Below are 20,663 nucleotides of genomic sequence, written 5' to 3'. Positions count from 1 at the left end.
ACTGCAATTTTTGCATTTAGGATGCATCATCCCAGATGCAAAAATCTCTATTGATGTAATCGCAAAATTTACGATTATTTATATTGCGATTGAATTTTGGGATTGCTTAAATTGTGATTTAATTTAGGGAATCGCAAATTCCTAAATGCAATGCAACAAAAAAAATTGTGTTTTTGCTATTAAGAAATGCAAATTACCATCAACTTTAAGTTTAACTTTAAGCACGAAAGTGCATTTTTCAAACTTACATGTTACACACACACATGCCCATGGGTGTACATAACAATTTCAGGGGTGCAGCAGGGTGTTCTTTTCGCACCCATGCACCCTTGAAATTGCAGGCGCATTTTGTGAGTACCTAATGGGCACTCGCAAATTGTGCATGCAATTCCCATTGATTCCTATGTGCCTCTGGGCCCATAGGAATGAATGGGAATCAATTCCTTAATAGCAACATGCAATTTGTGAGTCGCAATTAAGGAATTTTAAGGAATTGCATTTTTTTCTTCTCGAATTTTTTATGCATTACATTTTGCGATTTCTAAATAGCAAATTGTTAAATTCGCTACTTAGAAATTGCAAAATGCGAGCTTGATGCATGTGCCCCTTTGATTAATAGGATTACTTTTAAAAGATTGTTTATATTTTCAATTAAAAATAGTGTCATGAAAGTAATCTTTTTATAACTTTTTTTAAATCAACAGGTTTTTAGAAATGTTGTTATTGCGTCGTCGCGTTTTGCAGGATAGGATGAAGGAACATGGACAAAGACTTTGTGGGTTGCAAAAATAATTTTTGGGCCATTTTTAAACCATTGGTATATGGTTTTTCGGGACTTATGCAGGACTTTAGTCTTGAGAGGATTTCAACGATGGATATTTTGGTTGTGATTTTTTACAAAACATTTTTAATTTTTCATGTTTTTTTAATTTACATTTGAGCGAGAGAGGATTGCATTGATGGAAGCAAGTATTCTTCTTTCGGGATTTTTTGAAGGGTGCGTTTTTTGTAGGCAAGCACAGTACATTTTACAGCTCAATTTTTTGCTGTACAATATGCATTTGCCTAACTGTGTCCATTTTGGTTAGTTTAACTCGGGTCATGGCTTATATCACGGATTATGGATTATTTCCAATGGATTAAAGGACTGCTCAAGACTCTTGGTGAAATGTGGGATTGTACGTAAGTCAAAGAGTTGAAAAAAGAAGACAACTGAAGGTGAGAAACCCGAATTTTTATTTATAATCTACATTTTTTTGAAAAATGGCAACTGAATTAGGGGAATTCTTTGTCAAAACAGGCAAGTAAGGAGGTTTAGGAGTTAGTGTAGATTAGAAATGTAGGATGTGCAATACTATCTAGGTAGTCTGAAGCCACCATCAACGAAAATTGTTGAATTGCACCCAATAGTCGCTCGGACATTTCTTTTGTTCTTTTAAAGAGTCTTAGGTTCAGACTTCCATTTATTGATTGCCCTATTCTCATTTTTTGGAAACTTTGCCCCTTCTTCAAAATTTACAAGCAATAATAGAAGTTAGAATGTGGTTTATCGAGAGATTTTTTTGAGGAGTTGTGCCTCCCTCTAAACAGGGCGAGGAGCAGTTCCACCACTTCACATGGAAACGTGGTTTCCTCCTGCAGCCTGACCTGCTTAGATGGTCAATACATGTGTCTTCTAAGTAATTTAGAAAGGGGCTAAAATGTGTCCTCATTTGCAGTAAAATAGTCAGATTCAGTAATAGATGTGTAGTATTCATCTACACTGTCAGGAGGAACAAAGCAAAGTGCATTTGGTTTCTTCAATTCAAATTGTAGTTTACTGTCTGATCTATAATCCTCAGCTAACGATGTTTTTTAAATTTTTTGACAATATGCCTGTGAAAAGTGAAAAAAACATCCTTGAATTGGGTATCCGTGGACATTTTGTTAATTGTGTTAATCATAGGCAATTCAAAATCAATTAACATTATTTTAGGACTTTTTCTCATGGCCTTAGCTTTTATCATTGACAAAACTTCAGTGTATGTTGAGGATTTTTTATCAGAGAGTAAACTGTACACTAAGGGCACTACTGTTTGATTAATGTAGGCATGAATAGTGTATAATTGGGTGAATGGATTAGGTGTGGATTTAAACTTCCCATCCATCATCCAAATATCACTACTCTCCAATTTAAAAAGATTATGGGGTGCACTAAAGATTAGTATTCTTTTTAGATGGATTTTGTTGTCATGCAAAAGAAAGGGTTCATTAGTGATGGTTACAGAAAGTTCGGGTGGAATGTTAATGTCAGAAAAGGTTTGAGGAGTTACACTGTGGGGTTACATGCCTGTTTTTTACGCTGAATAATTCTGCATAGGTTGGGGATTGTGGGCATACAACTTGCTACATTTAATTTCATTTATATTCTCCATTACCTCTATCATACAACACTTTCCTTGTGGCAAGCACCTGTCGGAGTAGGAATAGTAATTATGCCCTACCACCATCCAGCACTTTCCCTGAGGCAAGCACAAGTCGGAGCTGGAATAGTAAATCTGTCCCCCATCACCTACCAACACTTTCCCTGAGGCAAGCACAGGTCAGAGTAGGAATAGTAAATTTGCCCCCACCACCATACAACACTTTCCCTGGGGCAAGAACAGGTTGGAGTAGGAATAGTAGATTTGCCCCACCACCATCTGACACTTTCCCTGAGACAAGCACAAGTCGGAGCTGGAATAGTAAATCTGTCCCCCATCACCTACCAACACTTTCCCTGAGGCAAGCACAGGTCAGAGTAGGAATAGTAAATTTGCCCCCACCGCCATACAACACTTTCCCTGGGGCAAGAACAGGTTGGAGTAGGAATAGCAGATTTGCCCCACCACCATCTGACACTTTCCCTGAGACAAGCACAGGTAGGAGTAGGAATAGTAAACTGGCCCCTACCACCATCCAACACTTTCCCTGAGGCAAGCTCCTGCCGGAGTAGCAATAGTAAATATGCCCCACCACCATCCAGCACTTTCCCTGAGGCAAGCACAAGTCGGAGTTGGAATAGTAAATTTGCCCCCATCACACTCCAACACTTTCCCTGAGGCAAGGACAAGTTGGAGTAGGAATAGTAAATTTGCCCTACCACCATCTAACACTTTCCCTGAGACAAGCACAGGTTGGAGTAGGAATAGTAGATGTGCCTCACCACCATCCAGCGCTTTCCCTGAGGCAAGCAAAGGTCGGAGTAGGAATAGTTAATTAGCCCACACCACCACCCAACACTTTCCCTGAGCCTGTTTCCTGAGGCAAAAACATGAGGGTGTTAAATTAGTAATATTTTAAACATAATTTTGATCTTTGTCTGCTAATGTTTTATTTCTCAGTTCAATAAAGTTTTTTTATTTTGTTCAGATTATTGTTTACATGTTACTTACATTTGAATCTGTAAAGGTGTGTTCCTTCCTGCTAGGTATTTGGTGTTGATTTATGTCCAAACTCTGTTAATATCAAAAGTAAAATGTAATTTAATTTTTATTCTAGCTTATGGGCTTTTTAAATTTACCTACATTTTGGGCCTCATGTAGGTAAATAAATTTTACCGGTTCTTAAATACCGAGCCGTACCGAATCGGTAAATTAGAATCGGTAAGTTATATGTAGGTAAAAATTCGGTAACAGTTACCGATTCGGTAACATTCGGTAAATACGAATCGGAATTCACCGAATCGGTAAATACCGAGGTGATAATTACCGAATCGGAAAATACCGAGGTGGTATCTACCGATTCGGAAAAGACCGAGGTGGTATCCACCGAATCGGAAAATACCGAATCGGTATGTACGGATTCGGTAAATAACAGCACATGACTTGACGAAACAGCTAATCCTGTGCAACGACAGCCCACCCAACCAGGAACTGCCCACACCCAGGCAGGTGTACACAATTAGCCGACGTGGCCACACCCAGGCAGGTGTACATAATTAGCCGACCCTGGAGAGGCTTGGAGTGCAGAGGAGAGGCAGGGAGCAGTTGCATGTGCGAGCGGGAAACGAACAGCATGTCCAGCCAGAGAACACAGAAAGACGGAGGGGAAAGGAGGAGGAAGCTCAAATTCAGCCCCAAGGAACTCCAGGTGCTGGTGGAGGAGGTGGTGAAGCAGCACCAGAAGCTGTTTGGGAGGCAATCCCTGCAAGTGCCTGAGGCCGAAAAGCGCAACATATGGCTGGCCATCCAGGCGCAGGTCAATGCTGTGGGAGTGACCCACAGGGACATTGAGGTCCTCAAAAAGCGCTGGTATGACCTGAGGATTGTGACCAAGAGGAAGATGGGCGACATCCAGAAGGAGGCCAGCCAGACCGGAGGTGGAACCAACAGGGCACCTGCCCTCACCGAACTGGAGGAGCTGGTGGCGGCCACAATCGAGCAAGAGAGCGTCGTGGGTCTTGGGGACGCCGACAGCTCTGCCAGAGCCGCAACACACCAAGGTAAGACGAAAGCACAGCAATGTAGCCCCCCCTACCCCTATCCCACATCCCCCATTGTGAAACGAGAATCACACTGCAGTCCACACGTGTCAGTGCAGACAGGCAATGCATTCCGGGAGATGTAGTCAGGGCAACACTAACCATGACGTAAATGTCACAGGGCAACAGGGCATGTCACGCACTCGAGGCACAAGGAGACAGAGGACAGATTGGAATGTGAAATGATTTATTGTGACGCTTGCAATGCAGCCCTTCGGGGACACTGAGCCAATGTTGTTTTTCTGTCCACAGATGTGACATCATGCAGTACAGGGCATGCTGCAGGGGAGACGGCACACCTGCCACAAAAATCACCTCTAGCCAGCACGAGTTCAGACCAGGGAGCAGGCCCACTGGCAGCCGCACCACCAACACAGCCAGCCTCGCCGCACACAGAGCCAGCATCACCTCACCGAGAGCCAGCATCACCACAACCACAGCCAGCATCGCCACTCATGTTCGAATCACCGGCCACATCTCCGCTTGCAGGTGTGAGAATGAGGAGGCGTCCAGCAGCCAGGCTACGAGCCTTCGACACCTCGTCAGACGACAGCATGGGCCCAGAAGACCGCACCGGGCACCAGGAAGGGAGCCATCCCACTGTGCCCCACACCTCACAGGCAGCACAGACGGGAGCAAGAGGGCGCCGCAGGTCGCGTGTCCAGAGTCCACCAGCACCCACTGACGGCCATGGTGTCTTCTTGGGGCTCGAGGGCCAAATGTTGAAGCAACAGCGCCTGCAATCAAAGGCAGTTATGTCAGTCCAGAGGCACATGCGGGTGATGAAGACAAGCTTAGTCAACATGGACACAAACATTGGCGGCATGGCTGCGGGCATTCGGGACATGTCCCAGTCAATCCAGCAGTTGTGCAGCAAATTAGATGCTGACATCGAAGCACGGCGCCGGGAACGCCAGAGAAGGGACACTACCAGCAGGGCACTCAACCGTCTGGCAACTGCGACTTCCCTACTTTGCCGGCGCTCTGTGACGATGCAGGAGGGCCTAACACAGTGCTGCAGCGACCTGTCTCGGGGGATGGTGCAGGTGACAAGTGCACTAGGGGTGCTATTGACTAGTCAGGCGTCGACAACTGCTGCAGGGGATGCTGCGGAGCGCATCGACACCAGCAGCAGCATCACACCCCCCGTCCCAGAAGCACGCAGGAGCAGCAGGCGGCTTGGGGTTGGCTCTAGTGAGGATGCACAGGCCGTGCAATCCACCACTGCAGCGCGTATGCGCAAACATTGATGTGGCCCTGCTTAGCCACTTCCCATTGGGTGACGTAACCCTGGACATACTCCTTGTATAGATGGTATATTGCCAGATTGGCCTGTTCATGTGTTCATGGCGTGGTGCCACATTAAACTACGTCATGACTTCTCACAACTCGCTGTGTCCCCTCACTTACTCAGAAATAGTTGCATGTGATCTCTGCCCGTCTCTCTCTCCCATCGATTGCAGTTGGCACTCTAGCTGCGCTGCCCTCTGGCTGGCCTGACTCATCCTCGTTGTCCTCAAAATATGTTAGTTCCACATCTGTACCTTTTTTCGTGGCAAGGTTGTGCAGCATTGCACAAGTGGCAATAATCTTGCAGCAGGTGATGGGTTTGTACTGGCGTGCGCCTCCGCTCTTGTGGAGGCAGCGGAACCTGCTCTTCAGTAGTCCAAACGTGCGCTTCACCACATTGCGTGTTGTTTTGTGGGCCACGTTGTATCGTCTCTCACTCTGGGTTGCTGGGTGTAGGTAGGGAGTGAGGATGAATGAACGGCATGCATATGCACTGTCGCCTGGATGAGTAAGAGGGAACCATCAGTTACATGCCTCTATACACTCTGATTTGCAGGTTTCAAGGGGCGTCACTGTTACTTACCCAGCAGGTATCCCTCTCCGAATTCGCCGGCACTCAGTCGTGTGTAGATCCCACTATTCTGGAAGATGTAAGAGTCGTGGGTGCTCCCAGGAAACTTTGCAACAATATCTGTGATGATGTTCCCTGCATCACAGATCACCTGCACATTGATGGAGTGGGTGGACTTCCTGTTCCTGTAGATGTGCTCTGTATCAGCTGGTGGACAGATTGGGATGTGTGTACCATCAATACAGCCGATGACATGGGGGAACTGTGCCATGTGATAAAAGTCTGTTTTTGTTTTCTGCAGTGCAGCCTGTGTGTTTGGGAAGCTTATGTAGTGGTGCATTCTCTGCATCATGGCATCCAGGAACTTCCTGAAGAAACGGGACAGGCAACTCTGGGATACACCACCCACCGCAGCTATCACCACCTGATAACTGCCGGATGCCAGTAGATGTAGGCTGCAGAGCACCTGCACATGTGGTGGTATGGCGTGCGCCCTTCTTGTTGGCTGGTCCAGGAGTGGGTGCAGGTCCCTTATCAGGTCCATGATGGTTTCGGGGTGTAGCCTGTACCTCTCATGTATCTCTGCATCAGTCAGCTGTAATAGTGTGATGCGCTGTCTGTAGATTTGTTCCTCCCGTCGCCACACCCTCAGTCCTGCTGCCTGTAGACGTAGGCGCCTTGCAATGACGTACATGGCGGCCATGTTGTCCACGCTGTTGCATTTTGGGATTGCTTATGTGCATTGTTGATGGTTACCACCTGCTTTCAATCCGTGTTAATTACCGACTCTTATTTACCGATTTTCCTGGATTTCTTAATTACCGCCTGCTCCTACATGTCATTTTAAATTTTTACCACTTCATATTTACCACTTCATATTTACCGATTCGTTAATTATGTATTCGGTAAACATGAATCGGTATTTTGGAATTCGGTAACTATGAATCGGTATTTACCGCCTCATATTTACCGAAAAGTGGTTTTTGGACTCCTACATCTCACTTGTCTGAATACCGGTCGGTAACGGCATATTTACCGAAAATCGGCCGTTACCGACCGGTATTTCGCTACCTACATGAGGCCCTTTGTTCCTTTTTTCACTTACTTTTTATAGTTAAGATATTTTCTCGAATATCTGCTTTAGATTGGTGGCTACTTTTCAAAATGAATAAATGCTGTAAATAAACAAAAAATTATATTGTATGTACTTGTGATTTATGTGTCAATATTTTGATGCTGTTTTATGGAAAACGTACACTTAGGGGCCTGCGATCCGCCCGCCAAACCACACCGCCAGACGGCCTTTTACCCCCGCCATATTAGCATGGCGGGGGGTACCGCAGCAGACGGAAAGACCGTCCCCTGCTTTTCCACCGGTAGGCAATTGTCTCAATTGCATACAGCTCGGAAAAGGCCCATAATATGGTGGCGGTGCCTTGCAGGCACTGCCATCCATATTATAATGTGTGCGGAAAAATGCCTTTCCATGGTGGAGACTCCGCCATGGAAAGGCATGCAAAGTTCTCTTTGAAGGCATGTTGTGGGCCCCCAGGGGGTTGGGGGGCTGCACTTAGGGGGTACCCATGGTACCCCCCAATATTGGCATGGACAAGGTGTCAGGCACCGCGCGGTCTCACCACCCCAATATGATGCGACCGCCACCGTGGCAGTCGCATCTGGCATTTTAACATTGCTGCGGGTGCTGCTAGCTGCATTATCAACTTGGGGATGTAGCAAGTAGGACTTATCTTCAGACAGTGTACGAAGAGAGTGAATATACAGGGAAGCTTTTAGCCTAGCAGGCAAAAGAGAAAAAGGTCCGAAATTGTATTGAACGTTTCTGGGATGAGCTAGCTAAATCACGACTAACTAGAACTGAGGATATTGGTGATGCTTTTGTTAAGCACTACAAGGGAATCTACCAATTAGATCATCATACGTCCTCTGATTATATTACAGGCTTTCTCCATAATCTGCCAGTCCCTCACTTAAATAGGGAATTTAGAGAAGAACTATTAGAAGAATTCACAAATGAAGAACTTGAATTGGTGATTAGTTCTATGGCATACTGTAAAGCAACTGGAGCAGATGGCCTCCCAGTCGAATTTTACAAAAGATTTGCCTCAACTCTCAATGCACAAATTGTAAAACTCGCTAACCACCTACTTAAGGATGGTGACCCTCCGACATCTTTCCATACAGCAGTAGTGGTTAGCGTCCTGAAGAAGGAAAAAACAGGGAGAATGTCAACTCTTACAGACCCATAAGCCTCCTCAATGTTGATTATAAAGTTTTCATAAAGCTACTTACAAACAGACTTAATAGAATGGTGGGCTCACTTATACATGCGGATCAATGTGGATTTGTAGCCGGGAGACAGCTCTCTACCAACACAATTTTTTTTATAGAAGCATTAGATTATTAATAAAAATAGAACAGAGGTTCAGGTATGGTTTTTAGATGCTGAAAAAGCTTTCGACTTGGTATCATGGAACTGTTTATTTTAATTCTGGAAAAGTTTGGCTTTCCAGATGGGTTCACACAATTAATAAGATGCTTATACAAGGATTCAAAGGCGCACATTCTAATTAACTCCATAAATGTGGGCACCTGTCAAATAAATAGGGGTACTAGACAAGGCTGCCCTCTATCCCCGATCTTATTTGCCTGGCAATTGCTATCAGACAGAAAATGGCTCATATTGCTCCACTTCAAGAGATGATTAATATAAAACTATATGCCGATGATATTGTCCTTTTTCTAAATCCTAAAAAAGGCGCCCAGGAGGAAATCCTGGGGATTTTCTTGGAATTTCAGGCAATAGGAGGCTATAAAAAAATAAGGCCAAGACTGAAATTGTACTGTGCAATTGTTCCACCGATTCGCTATTGTCAAATTTTAGATCAGTGTATAATTCTCGTTCAAAGAGATATCTAGGGATTTATGTGACGGAGAAAGTATCCCGCTGATACAAAAAGTTAAACGCCTTTTAACACGATGGAAGCAACTCCCACAATGAATACTATGCCCTGTGTCACTCATATATGTCTATCCTGCCTCTATTCAATTTTTTAATTTCGGCTGCTCTCTGTGCATTACAAACGTCTTTTTTTTAAAGACCTGGACAGTATCCTCTCATCCTTTTTATGGGCTAATAAAACCCCTAGGATGGCACTTAGCACTTTAAATTACTCTATTGCAGAGGGAGGGTTGTCCCTTCCAAACATAAGGAACTACTACCATGCAAGTTTTGCACACAACAGCTATAGATTTTCCTTTCAGTCAGACCCCCCGGAGGTAGATCATTTATTCATGAAAAAGATTTTAATGGAGTATAAAATTGTAGATCCAACAAGAATAGTTAAGTACCCTAAGAAAGTACGATAAAAGACTCTCCAATGGATTTTTAAACAAAAAACTCAACTGTTAGCATTTTATAGCATCCCTAGAATAAATGGTTTTACAAGGCTGTCTCATCTTTACATGGGGAAAGAGTTTATTAGAAACTGTTGTTTTAAGAAAATGGGAAGAGAATGGATATATGCAAGTTAGGGATTTTGCCAATTGCAACTCCTGGAAGACATGGCCAGAGATAGAAATTGGGCTTCTACACTCTAAAAACATGCTTAAATGGTCATTTATTATTATAAGGCACTTTTTGGAAAATGTTGATGCCAGGAATATAACATAAATTATAGGCATCAGTGAAGCTTTTGAAACCCCGAATAAATCTCTACCCATTTATGAAAACATTTTAGACAGATGGTGGAAAAAAGAAGAGCTACAGCTTCTAAGAATAACTTGGAATAGAATCAACAAACTAAATGCTACAGTAATAAGAGGCGCTAATTTCAAATGTATGCAATTCTATACAAAATGGCTAATTTATAGGACACCATTTTTTTTGCATAATATATATCCACAAATTGAAGATAGGTGTTTTTGCTGCGCTAAAGAGGGAGGTGGCACCTAGTCACATATTGATTGGGATTGTCCTAAAATTGGCAATCTATGAGAAGAAATTGAAAATTATGTTAGAGTCACCATAGATTTCTCTATTTCCATTGATAAATATATTGCAGTATTGGGTTGCTCGCCTAATATGACGTTAAGCAATACACAAGAAGAATGCATATACATATCGGCATTAGTAGCAAGATCCTTAATCCTCCAGAACTGGCGCAGCAATAAGATACCTTCCTTTCAAGCATGGAGAGCGAAACTAAGGGCATCATTAGGATGGCGGGCGGACTTTGCCCGCCCACCATCCCGACGGAAAACGGGACCGCCCGCCATATGTGCGGCGGTCCCGTGGGGGATGTTAGGATGCGCCCGCCACACTGGCGGGTGCATCACGCATTTTAAACATTGCGGCGGGCAGTGCTTTCAGCAGCACCCGCCACAATGCCAAAAGTGCATGTTGTGCATATGCATGCACAACGTTGCAGGCACCGTGTGGTGACTGCCATGTTGTGCATGCACATGCCCCCATGTGCCCCCCCACATCCTGGGGGCCCGCAACGGGCCCCCAACTTGAAGATCCTCATGCCTTTCCATGGCGGCAATGCCGCCATGGAAAGGCTGCCGCCCGCCTGCATCCTGATATGGATGGCGGTGTCTAGAAGACACTGCCACCATATTAAACCCTTTTCCGCCCGGTCGACTTGTCGACCAGGTGGAAAAGCGGCGGCCGGTCTTTCCATCCACCGCGGTCCCCCCGCCATACTAATATGGCGGGGGAAATGGGTGGCGGGTATGGAAGGATGTAGAGCGGATCACGATCCGCCCTACATCCTAATGGGCCCCTTAGTAAAGTCAAAAAATTCGAGAGAAGATACGCATTAAGATCAGGGACATCTAGGAAGTTCGAGAAATGTTGGAGCTTCATAGGTAATTAGTCCGGGCTCTAGGGAGAAAGACTGTTAGTATACGGTATAAAATTGGGGAGGGGGTTTGGGATTTGAAGCAGAATAGCTAAAGCCTGGAAAGATTTATGTACTCTCAGGTTAAACTATGTGACCTATGCTATTCTGTATTAAGCACTTATGCACTTTAATATTTGTATTTTGTGTGCCTCTTGCACCTAGGCATTTTACTACTCTTTATGGATTGTTTCTGCTAAGAATCATAGCAATTGAATGCTTTCTTTTTTAATCTTTGTTTATTGTAATGCTGTTAATTGTAAGATATTTTGAGAACCTATACTCTAAAAGCTTTGCACTATGCACTTTACCCTGTAGTACTGTACTGCATAATTATTTTGAACTCTCAATAAAAAATTATAATAAAAAAAAAAGATTCTCTACAAGTTAGACCACTTACACCAAATGAAATGTGGATAAAATTCATATAAGAAGAAAATCATCTCTTTCAAGAATTAAATAATGAAACCCAGGACATGTACACACAAAAGAACAATCTGGGTTTTACACAATGGTGAAAATACAGGGGAGGTGAGTATGATGAAGTTGTACACATAAATCACAATGCATTTATACATAAACAACAATACAGATATAACACAATCATTCAGGTCAGCATTGTTTTATCCACGAGAAACCCCTACTAGACCTAGCATCTATTCTCACAGTTATAAGATCTAATTGGGCAGCAACGCTTGATTTTGTATACATCGATGTTTGGCCCCTTAAGAACATGTGAGTATCAAAACACATCACCTGGGGTTCTTCATCAGGACTACATACAGTATTTGTGTGTTGCCGTCTAAAAGTTGTCCCAGTGAAATGCTAAAATGTATGGACCTTGCCATCAGTACAAGGTGACCAGTATCTCCCTTGACGGGTAATCATCCATAAAGGTTAGCCCAAGTGTGGCAATCCTGACAGAAATAAATCTGATATGGACATTAAGGGCATTGCGTGCTCCCTTAGGATCTCCAGCGACATCGGGGTGTGGTGGATAATTCAAAAATATCATGCAACCTCTGTGGGATTGAGGATTCAAAGTGAAAAAATGGGGTCTGCCGCCTCCGTTTGCAAAATGTTCCTAAATTCAGGAGCAAGCCTTTTACCTTGAAATCTCTGGCGTCTCACGCTCAGAGTGTAATGGTTAATTAAGTATCCCCCTATCTTTGTCGGCGCCGAGCTGCAATCCGTGAAAAAACGCGGCCAGCTGCCTCCGTTTGCATAAGCTTACATACATCAAGAGCAAGCCTACTATCTTGACATCTCCGGCGTAGATGTCATAGAAGGTTGGCATTTTCCTGCCTTAGTAGGAATTAGTACCTGTTCCCAGTCCATGCGACACATGACTGGGTGTAGCTGACAGTGGGGCTTTGTGTATTCCTCCTACACAGCCACAGGCAATAGAGAGCTTAGGTGTGCCTGGATGGCAGGATGGGAGGGCAAAGCTGGGCCCAGCCCTACCTAAACTTCAATAGGTTGTGTCCTGCCTTCACACAAAGGGCTGAAAATCCCCTGCAGTTAGTCTGGGGCCAGGACAGTGGAGGCAGGATATCTTGAGGCTTCACAGGGAATTCTAGAAGCTTCTCCCACGTTCCAGAGGAAGCGCACAAGGTATAAATATTGGACCTCAGACACTACCTCTTAGGGAACACTTCTGGACCTGTGGATAATCTGCCAGGACAAAGGACTGCTGAGCTGCTAGGGGACTGACACTTCTGAACTGCTGCCATGATGGACTACTGTCTTGATGGACTGCTGCCTTGCTGTGTTGACCTGCTGCCCTCTTGTCTGGGTGAGAAGGACTGGACCGGCAACCGTAGAACCCAGGAACACCAGAGTGACTCCAAAGGATAGTCGGCTGGCCTTCTGACTACAGCCTCAGGGACAGAAGGCTCCAACAACCTTAAACACAGCCCCTGGACTCTACCATCTGTGAGTATACCCCGCAAAGTTATGCCACCTTAGTCGTGGAACCTTGGAAGTGGGCCTAAGGTGCTCTGCCAGACTTTGCATTGCAAGTCCTCGTTGATGGGATCGTCGACGACCAGGCAGGACGATGTGTCGCAGTCTCACCGCACCTCTGAACTGACACAGAGCTTCAGCTGTGTAACACATCTTTGATGCATATCCTCGTAACGATCCGCAAACCAGGATTGAATGTACTTTGTTCAGTGGGCCAAACTGGGTTTTTTGTAGCCGGCCTGCGCTCCATCACAGTTAGCCTGAACACATTGCTTTGTCCCAATCCAGTGCAACCAGATATCCACAGTTGCCCTTTGTCCTTTTTTGCACTATTTTTACTGAAATATTTAGACCTGCATATCTCTGGTTCTACTGATTGTATTTTTGTCATTTTGGTCTTGTTTGATTTATTAAAAGTTACTCGGTTATTGCTAAACTGGTGTGGGATTCTTATTTGGTGTGTTTTCACGCTGTTACTGTTTGAAGTGTTGAACAAATACTTTACACATTGCCTCTGAGTTAAGCATGACAGCCCTTTGCCAATCTACCTGATGATTGAGCACAGGTTAATTTAGGGTTTGCTTGTAACTTCACCCTGAGAAGAATTGTGGTTGAGGCTTGAGAAGCATTTACCCAACGCCCACCCAACCCGTCACCCAATGTCTTACACACTTTTTCCAGGATTATATTGGCTCCTAAACAGCAGGAAGATGACCTTCTTAATGAAGCGGGAGAGGTGCCATGTGCTCTTACATGCACTTGCCACATGTTTGCGTGCATGCAAAGCTTTGTTGTCTTTTTTGTCTCACTCCTAAATATGACTTCAAGTCAATACAAGCCAAAAAAAAGCATCGCTCCCACTTGAAGGTGGGTTTAGGCAAGCTGACTTCCTCTCAGGGCCTTTGCTTTTACTTTTCTCTCAATGCCACAAGCTTTGTGACTTGGCAGGTGGAGGAAAGATTCAGACCCTGGCCTACCTCCTTACTACATCAGCAGCAAAAGGGAGACAGCTGAGGATTTAGGGGAGGGAAGATTGATGGGAACAATGGAACATGAACATGGCTCCTAGAAAGCCATGTTTAACTTATTTTCTGGTCTTGTCCTATAATCTCTGAGTCAGAGATTGCAAGGATGGCAGCTAGGGTCACAAAGTGCATACCGGGGGACACAGCTGCTGCCTCTCATAAACCCTAAATGACGTAAATGATTGTTTGCTCCATTATGTGCAAGTAGTATCTAATCCACTTTCTAGTCCACAACATGTTGTTGGTATACCGCTTTAAGTCATACCTGTAAACACAAATTGTGGCAAAATGACTTAATATAAAGGCTAATGAGGACAGAAGTCACCCATTGCATAGATTGACTATTTACATGGCTATTCAGCACAAAGTGTGTTACCATTTGCTGTATGTTGTGTTGTCAGTAGTTCAGCTCATCTAGCTTACTTGTAGCTTGCGTTCATTAGACAAGAGCCTATATTTCTGTGGGCCAATTTGATGGTTGGTATTGTATGCGATGTACTGTAGATTGGCTTTTTCATAACGCACACATATCCTGGAGTGTCCTGGCACTGGGGGCTTCTCGGCATAACATCTGTCTAGGTCCACTTATCCCTTTTCTGTGGTAGTGCATCCATCTAACATGTGCCCAGATTGCATTTTTACCCTGTGAATATTCTTCTTCTAGTGATAGTTAACATTGGACTTTCAGAACTGTGTGTGAAACATATGAATTTATTTGCTGAAAGCACCATTTGATATCATATTATTTTGCTATTTTTGTCGGTGAGGAGAACTACTCAGCCCTACATCAGTTCTCAGACCTGAATGGCTCTGATCTGCCCACTTCACTTGCTCCATGCACTTCAGACACCGATTTAAGTTCCAACACTACAAACATTCACCAGCCAACTCTACTGTCTCTGGACGTGTCTCACTATATTGCACTTTAATGATTTTACACCCACTGCATCTACATTGAAAGAAAAGTATATAATTAATATTAACAGATGAATAGCTATCAATAGTGCAGCAGTGCAAAGGCACCATGGTCCGAGGCCTGAGGAGCCTACAGCATCCCTATTGCAGCTCTTTTCCCTACCAAGCCAGTGGGTGGTGGCCCATTTTTGCTGCATGCACATGGGTCCACAGTACCTTTGCTACGTCACTGATTATCAACTTATACCTACCTCCCGAAATCAGTATGGGTGCAATTAAGAAGAGAACACACATACTGTCCTTACACTGTAGTAGTAAGTCCATATTGCAGATGCAATATTATCAACTCCGTGCTTAATTTGAGCCGGTGATAGCCGGTGGGGAACCAGCACTGAATATTGTGGACCAGCACTTATTTTTCCCCATCAAACATATGCTGAGAACAACTGAGGGAAAAAAAAACTCACAGCAAAAAGATGGAGGAAGATAAAGACGGAAAAAACGTCACAAAGAGAGAAAGCAGGAACCTGCAAGAGTGAGATTAAGGGGTAAGGCGTTCTTGGTACTTGAATACAAAGGCATCAATTGAATTCAAGACTATGAAACCTTGTTAAGTTGGCGCACCAACATTTATTTTCACTGGCCAAGGGCTTTGGGCAACGGCACTCATTCTTTTATAAATTAAGCGCTATGGCAACCTCGATGTAGTGACATACAGTCTTGTCTCTATTAGTACTCCATAGGAAGAACATATGAAATGTGGTCTGATTTCCTCTACACTGCCTCATGGCTTGACATATTGTAAAATGATAAAAGTTTCATGAAAAAGATGGAGAGAAGAAACTGCTGGGTGAAAGGGAAAGGGCAGAAATGTGCCCTATTCCACATCATACGGTGCATTCCTGTCCTTTCCTAACACTGGCGCCATTTTGGCTGCCTACCGCCAACACGGCCACCTTTGCCTCATGTTGCAAGGGTGCCTGCGTTGTAGGCAGGATTGTTCATGTGTGGTAAGGGACACCTTTCTGCACAAAAACAATGCTTGGAGGCATTTTACTCTTCGTATGTGTTTTGCAGAATACAGCACACGCAGAAAGAGGAAAGAACGAGGAGAGACAAAAAGATGCCTGGGGAGGCGTAGCATTTTGACACATTGCCAGGTCTACCACTAATGGTAAATCTGAGATTGTGCCAAAATCCATGGGTTGATGTGTGGGAACACCCATGCTCCAACAAGCAAGCATCTCCCTGGAGCAGAGCAAAGCAAGGTAGCGATTTGCACTTCCTTGCATTACTCCAGATTTAGCAAGCCATGTAGGACCACGGAAAGTAAATCTCACTTATGTTGTGCATCGCCCTTGCGCCCCCTGATAAATGCATAATGCAGTATTTTACTGAAGATGTTACTGATCTTTTATACGCAAAATATGGATGCACTGCAAGCGAAGTCCTTCGTTCTTTTCTCCCTGGTATAATGATTCGAGGTTAATTCGCTCGATTTTACACTTCCAAGAGTTACCCAGTCTGTTTAGTGCAAACCACAGGCTTTTAACATAATCTATATTCATGCATTTGCCCTAATTGCTAAATAGAAACAACTATACGTCTTTTCTATTGCATTTACGTCGTCCAATACTTTGTTGAGTAACATCTTTGGCTGCACAATACTGTTTGTATTTTAAGTAAGTGAACTTGAAACCCGTCCAAGACACCTAGAGGTCCATTAAAGCTCTGGTGATCAATAATGGATTCCAGCGGTTCCATTACGGTGAGAGCGCTGCGCGCTATTGTTTCCCAGAGGCCCCCCATTATGTATTTCATAAATGGAAGGCATCAGGCTACGGCCGACTGTTCAATTTCCCAGAACACTTTTAGTTGACCAACTTTAACTCACAAGCTTTGAATAGCTCAATCAAAAGTAGCTTGTCTTCAAATTTTGGAAGTAGGTTAGACATAAAAGAGGGACTTAAGAGCCATTATGTGTTGACTGTGAAATATTATCAAGTAATGGAAGTCATACCCCCCGGTATTTGTCATTTCTTTGTATACTTTTAATTATGTTTATCTCATGTTTTTAGTTGATATTAGCTGTGTGTTTAATTGTGTTATTTGGTAACAGTGCTATTGTAAGGTGTTTGTAACAAGTGGATTTACAACTGAAAGTGTCTACTTTTTTTGTGTGTATTTTATCCTTTTGTGATTTTATATTTCTGTACTTTTATGGCCCTAGCGGCCGAAATAAAGTTAAACTGAACTGAACTGGAAGTCATAGTTATCACTCAATTGAGTTTTTAGGACCTCAGGATGAATGCCCCAGTAATCCTGCTGGGGCGGGTAACAGGTGTTAGGTAGGTCCTAGTGGCATTTTAACTGGTGTGGTGAAACTACAGCATCACATATTTGGATAGAAACCAGTCCCCAGGTGAGAATCGATCGGAGAAATGTCTTTATCAGCACGGAAACACCCATCCCTCCATGGTATCCCAGAGACTGGATTACATCCACCCTCTTCGGAATTCAATTCAATTCAATTCAAAAGACCTTTATTCGAATTACTTGAATTCATAAAAGTACAAACATAAAAACAATTCATCATTACAATATACAATACAATATCTCTAAAAAATTTTATAAGGAATTAAAACAACAATCTTTCAGGGATTTTCCATCATATTGCGTACACGGATTATTAGTCTTAGGAAGGTGCTAGTACGGAAAATCAGTTCCTCAGAGTCCAGGGAGAGTAACATTTGACAAGACTCCATAAGAGAAAGGGGTCTGTGTTTCCTAAAATAGGGTGTTAAAAACCAGTTGATATATTTTAAGTAAAATTTGCAAAAGAATAAAAAGTGTAACTCATTCTGCTTACTGGTGCTATCACAGGGGCACGGGTTGCGGTCAATAATTAAATTGTAACCCAAAGGGAAACCCAGCATGAATTTTATGGTGCCGGCCCTTAATCGAAATAACAGAGACCTCTCCCAACTAGTCATAGGTAGAGTGAGATAAAGTGGGAGAGGTTGCCTGGGCAGGTCATTCTCGATATATCTAATAACCGTAGCTTTCAATGTTTCCCTTTCCAACCGTTCTGCCTCATAAAGTGCATATAGTGCTTGTCTGACCTCTACCTTGTCTTGGCATCCAATACTGGAGGGATCTACAAAGAGATCACCTTTATTCACGGCGCTTAATGATTTTGAAACTCCCGCTAACCATGGGATTAAAAGCCCATGATCACATTTAAGACAGTCTTTGATTATGTCTTGTGTTAGCGAGGCTGCATTATTCCTCCAAATTCTCAACCAGAATAGAACTGGTCTGCTTCTAATGAAATCACAAACGTAAGGGAGGTTTAGCTCTTTATGGCAGATAAATTCAGAGGACGAAATTGGGGCACCCAAAACTTTTCTACAAAAACGTGTCTCTTCTCGTTGGATGCCGGGATTTTTAGCAGTAGCCCAAACTTCGGCCCCATAGGTGGCAACAGGAACACACTGTAATTTAAAAAATTTTAAAATAGCACTGGTTGCACCTAATTTCTTAGGGCGTGGGAGACTCAATATTGAGTTGATGGCCTTCGAGAACTTGCTCGTGGCGTGGGCAGAATGCCCACTCCACGAGTTGTTCGCAGCGAAGGCCACCCCTAGATATATAAAAGAGTTTACGGAGTCAAGTTTGTCAGACCCGATGTGGATGGTGTTAAGTTTCCGTTTACCAGGTCCGCATGACATAACAAAGGATTTTTTAAAGTTCACACGCAGGTCCAAGCCCTCCATATGATGTACAAAATTTTCCACAAGCACACGGAGGGCATTAGGGGTGCGGCCCATAAGGACCGCATCATCTGCGTATAATAGAACTGGCAAGGGGTGCCCCTGGATAATTGGGACATCTCTGGTTACTTGTTTTAGGGCCTTTGCTATGCCATTAATATAAATGATGAACAACAGGGGTGCTAAAACGCACCCCTGTCTGACCCCCCTGCCAATTTTTATAGCACCAGAGACTTCTCCTCCTGACCCAATCCTGACTTGTGCCCTAAGATCGGTATGGAGATGTGCCAGGAAGTGTACTAAGGGCTCGTCCAGTCCATAACCGAGAAGCATTGACCACAGTTTTGATCTGTTTACCAGATCAAATGCGGATGAAAGATCCATGAAAGCGAGATATATAGGAGAGGATCGGGCAACGGTATACTTATCAATTATTAATTTTAAATTCAAGCATTGTTCAACCGTGCCCACCCCACTCCTGAATCCCATCTGACATGGGTCCAATAGGTCAGAATCTTCAGCCCACTCTACCACCCTATTGTAAATTACTCGCCCAAGTATTTTTAGAGTATTATCCAAAAGCGAAATTGGTCGGTAGTTTGCTGGATCTGACCTATCGCCCTTTTTATAGATTGGAACAATAATACTAAGGGACCATGTCTCGGGGATGGACGCTCGTGTCATACTATTAAAAACATTATATAAAATTGATGCCCATAGGTCTGTGCTATATTTTATAAAATCTATAGGTAGGCCATCTGGTCCAGGGGCCTTATTACCTAGACTCTCTCTAATGGCTAGCGTCACCTCAGGGAGATCAAACCGTAAGTCTCCCAACTGTTTCAGATCCAAGGTAATTATTTCTTCAGCGGGAGCAGCATAAATGTTGGAGAAGTGGGCTTCCCAGGTAGGGCCAGTTATATTACAGCCAATAGGGGATACATTTTTACCCATATCGCGCATTTTCCTAACAGCGGGCCAGAATTGCCCGCTGCTCTTTAAATTGGCGCTATCAACCAGGGACTCCCACTGTTCCATCAGAAGTGCCGCCTTCCTTTCAGCTATTTTTTGTTTGTAAAATTTCCTAGCTGTTTGTACCTCCGCTGTGTTCCTTGGTTTGGTGGTTAGTGCCCTACGTAATTCCCTATTTGCCATAGAGCAGGCCGAATCGAACCATCTAGGGTCCTTCGTCTCAGGGGGTATAGGGACTAACAAATAATTTTTAATTGCCACGCATAATTTCCCAAAATCGGCGACTATTCTGTGACAATCTTCATCCATTGATAGACAAGAGTTTACCAATGCTAGGTGATCATTTATTACGCGGTCAAGTAGGGCTTCACAGTCAATTCTCCTCCATTTAAGACGGAGACCGTCACCCGATGGCGTGATATCTCTTGCGCCATTGAATTTAGCATGTATTGGGCTGGGGCCCAAATACAAGGTGACTGTAAGAGGGTTATGATCTCCATATAGGGTCTCTACCACATTTGAGTCAGTAACACAGTCTGTTAAGTGGGGGGATGTAAAAATAAAATCAATCGTTGATTTTGAATCTCTCCCTCTAAACGTGGGGGCGTGGGTCAGTCCTGGGGATTGGCTTGTTTCCATAACATTACTAAGAATGTGGTCGTTTAAAATCTTAACAAGCTCAATGCCTCTGCGATCTGCTAGATCGGGACAGCTTTTGTCCTCTGCTTG

The sequence above is a fragment of the Triturus cristatus genome, chromosome 11 (assembly GCF_964204655.1).
Source record: "Triturus cristatus chromosome 11, aTriCri1.1, whole genome shotgun sequence".
NCBI classification, from domain to species: domain Eukaryota; kingdom Metazoa; phylum Chordata; class Amphibia; order Caudata; family Salamandridae; genus Triturus; species Triturus cristatus.
The sequence above is the reverse complement of the archived record's forward strand: the minus strand, read 5'-3'. Positions refer to the sequence as shown.